General features: G+C 46.9%; 2 pseudogenes across 2 annotated transcripts; both read left to right on the top strand.

Moving 5' to 3' along the window:
- The first annotated feature begins 377 nt into the window (after positions 1-377).
- On the top strand, positions 378-1,370 carry LOC307096118 (tRNA 2'-phosphotransferase 1-like; annotated as a pseudogene). Its single transcript has 2 exons — positions 378-456; positions 952-1,370. The product of its transcript is annotated as a tRNA 2'-phosphotransferase 1-like (transcript).
- Positions 1,371-1,936: 566 nt separating this feature from the next.
- LOC307096119 (telomeric repeat-binding factor 2-interacting protein 1-like) lies at positions 1,937-3,070 on the top strand (annotated as a pseudogene). The gene is made up of 2 exons: positions 1,937-2,164; positions 2,397-3,070. The product of its transcript is annotated as a telomeric repeat-binding factor 2-interacting protein 1-like (transcript).
- Positions 3,071-3,561: the final 491 nt, after the last annotated feature.

Here is a 3,561-nt window from a genome sequence, read left to right on the forward strand (position 1 = left end):
CCTCCCCTATAGAGGCCCTAATCATATCGGCATTTGCAAACCAGGTTTTGGTTTCTTGGGCTTTCAGACTCCCTCTAACATTTAATAGGCTTCTGATCTATATGCCACTTGTCAATTACATGTAGAAGTAAGTATCAGGCAGGATCAGCTGCCAGGCAGTGAGAATCTGTCTTGGCCATGAACTCCTCTGGTGGAAGGAGGCAGGAAGCAGAAGGGCCCAGGGGTAGAATGGCTCACCAACACCAAGAACCTGACCAAGCCCTGCACCAAGGGCCCTGAAGCTGGGTCTTCCTATGGGGGTGAACAGCTTTGTGTCCCTAGGCACCCTTTTATAGCTGATCAAGTTTCTCAGATTTCCAGCTGAAGATGTGCAGTGCATGGTGGACAACAATGGGAAGCAGCAGGGGGTCCCCAGCACTGGCCCTCTCATCCAGGCCAATCAAAGTCACTCCCTGTGTAGGAGGCTACTTAACCCCAAAGTCAAAACCAGGGAAAAGACACACCCTTGAGTGGAGACCTAAGAAGTTAATGAAGCATACGTTGTATGTTAGAGCATGTAGCTCTTCTGCGTCTGTGTGAATCAGAGCCAGAGAGCCAAAAGAAGAACCTGGAGAACAAAAAAAGTCTACTATGCCTGCACAAACCAGTGTCAGCCTGCTGGTGGGAAACTGAGGAACAAAGGAATCTGCCCTGCCCCTGCGTGAGAAGTGCCAGCCCAGCAAAGGGGGAAGAGGAAGCATGTGACTATATAAGCCATACCCCAGAAGTAAATTGGGGAGCCATACTATTCTCCATCTAGTGTGTGCTGCCTCAGTGCACTGAGCTTTCTCACTTCGTCTTTAATAAACTTATTTCCTTCCGAATCTGCTTCGCCTCCTCTGTTAATTATGGCTCCTCCCTTGATTTCTATCCTGGGATGAACAAGGCCCCTCCCCCTGGTAACACCTGCAGGTAACTGAGTTGGAGCTGCTGTCCCTGGAGACCCCACCGGCACTGTCTCTGATGCTCATCCATGGTACATTCTGACAGCACTGGCGATCCATCTTGCTCAAGGACCTGTCCTGTCCGGGAAGAATGCACATACACCTGGCCCCAGGACTGCCTGGGAACCCTGATGTCATCAGTGACATGTGGCCAAATTGCTAAGTGGCCCTGTTCATCAACAGACACCCGACATTACCTTCTGTTCTGCCAATGGGGTGATCCTGACTGCAGGGAATGCTGATAGCTTCCTGCTTCCCAAGTACTTCTAAGAGGCTCTGCAGCTATTTCATACTCAAGAGACCCACTCCTTGACTGGTGATGAAGAGACAGAGTGTCAGAGTGGCCCCAAGCACAGCTCCAGAGGAAGAAAGATGATTCAACAATAAGATTTTTTTAAATGTAAAAATATGACAAAAGCTTTTGTTTGAAAACAAACAAACAAAAAGAAGTAACTATAGCCCACGATCTCTTCAAGGCATATTCTTTTGCTTTTTGCTGTTCTCTCTGCTGACTCAGCTTCCTGTCATTCAACTTGATAGTTCCTTCCTTAGCGCTTCTTAAGTTTGGGTGGGAGGTTGACATTCTTAATATGCTCTTCACCTCTGCTCTGGCTCTCATGTACTGGTCAAGAAGGAAGGCACTTGAGGAGCCCAGTATTATCTCTTCTCAAGTCTTCCTTTTTTGTAGCCTCTTTAAACTGCTTCACTGTGGAGTTGCAGAGAGATTTGCAGTTGTGTGGGGCTCTGAAATGGCAGGCCACAGACTGAAATGACTCTAGATAGAGTTATGTTCCCTTCCATTTTCAGTTGCTCTCTAGCTACCTGACTGGGGTCCATCCCTCTGTAAGATGCTGCTAAAAGTAGCAAGACGCAGTCCAGAGCGGTACCACAGGTCCGTCACTTGTGCTCTGTGCCTAGTTCTCCAGGTACCCTGTGTTAGCCATGGCAGAGCAATGGATCTGGGCCAAGACAACGGGCCCACTCATTCCTGGACTCTGCTTGTGAGGGAAGATGGCAGCTCCATATCCTTCACTGACGCAGATGATGTGGCTATTTTGACCCATGTGAAGGAAAATGCCCGCTCGACCAGCTCCATCATGAGCAACGCCTTGTGGAAAGCGATGGAGAAAAGCTCGCTCACGCAGCACGCGTGGCAGTCCCTGAAGGACCGCTTCTTAAAGCACCTGTGGGGCCCTAGCCAGTTTGGCTCAGTGGATAGAGTGTCAGCCTGCGGACTGAAGGGTCCCAGGTTTGATTCTGGTCAAGGGCACAGGCCTGGGTTGCGGGCTCAGTCCGATGTACAGGAGGCAGCCAATCAATGATTCCCTCTCATCATTGATGTTTCTATCTCTCCTCTCCCTTCCTCTCTGAAATCAATAAAAATATATATATATTTTTTAAAAATAATAAAAGCACCTGCGGGGCCAGGAGCATAAGGACCTGTTGGTGGAGCCTGTCCTCCCCGAAACTCAAGCAGAAAGCTGAGGAAGACCTGGAGGCTGCCGATAGCGGGGAATCACCGAATAAGAGAACTCCCAACTTGCCTGAAGAAGAAGAGGAAAGAGGAGAAGGAGGAGGAGGAGGAGGAGGAGGAGGAGGAGGAGGAGGAGGAGGAGGAGGAGAATTTGTAGAGGAAGAGATCAAGGAGAATGAAGAAGCAGTAAAAAAGATGCTTATGGAAGCCACCCTGGACTTTGAGGAGGTTGTGGTGGAGGATTTTGAAATACACATAACAATGTGTGATGATGATCCACCCACACCTGAGGAAGACTCAAAAACACAGTTTTATGAGGAAGAAGAAGAAAAAGTTTCTCCACCAGAAGTGGGAACTGCCATTAAGATCATCCAGCAGTTAATGGAAAAGTTTAACTTGGATCTATCAACAGTTACACAGGACTCCCTAAAATATAGTGGTGAGCTGGAGGCTACTACCTCCTTTTTAGAGTCTGGTCACAGGGCTGATGGGTATCCCATTTGGTCCCAACAGGATGACTTAGATTTGCAAAAACGTGATGAGGGTATCCGACATTGGTCAAAAATTTGGTGCTCAGAATGTAACTCAGAGAATTTATTTCCAAAAGAAATAATTGATAGGATAATGAGAAAAGGAAAAAGGTGTGGCAGATGAGGTGGTAAGAAAAAAATTTTTTGGTGACCATTGAACTTTAGAGATTCTTGGAGCTGATACTTGTCTTCTGACCAATGCTGTCTTTGCTCTGTGAGTCCTAGATTTTGTAGCCATGCAGAGTTGTGTAGGAGGATAAAAATAAAAGATATTGGGTATATTTACAAGTAAATAAAAACGAAAGTAGCAAGAAGCAGCAAACAGTGCTGAAAGTTATAAATCTTTCTTATTTACGCCAATGCTATTGCTTTCAATGCCTGTGAGCTGCTTTCCAAGATCTTGCTGACCTTTGTTAATGTTGTGCCTAGCTAAAATTTCTATTTCCTTAGAAGAAAGAGAAAATGGATGCCAGGGGAGAATTAGCACTCGGTGCTACAAATGCCCATTGATTCAGACAGGTTCTTAATTCCACTCCATCAAATGAGTCAGCAACTTGTAGGAGGCACGGGGCCA

The sequence above is a fragment of the Cnephaeus nilssonii genome, assembly GCF_951640355.1.
Source record: "Cnephaeus nilssonii genome assembly, chromosome: X".
Lineage (NCBI taxonomy): Eukaryota > Metazoa > Chordata > Mammalia > Chiroptera > Vespertilionidae > Cnephaeus > Cnephaeus nilssonii.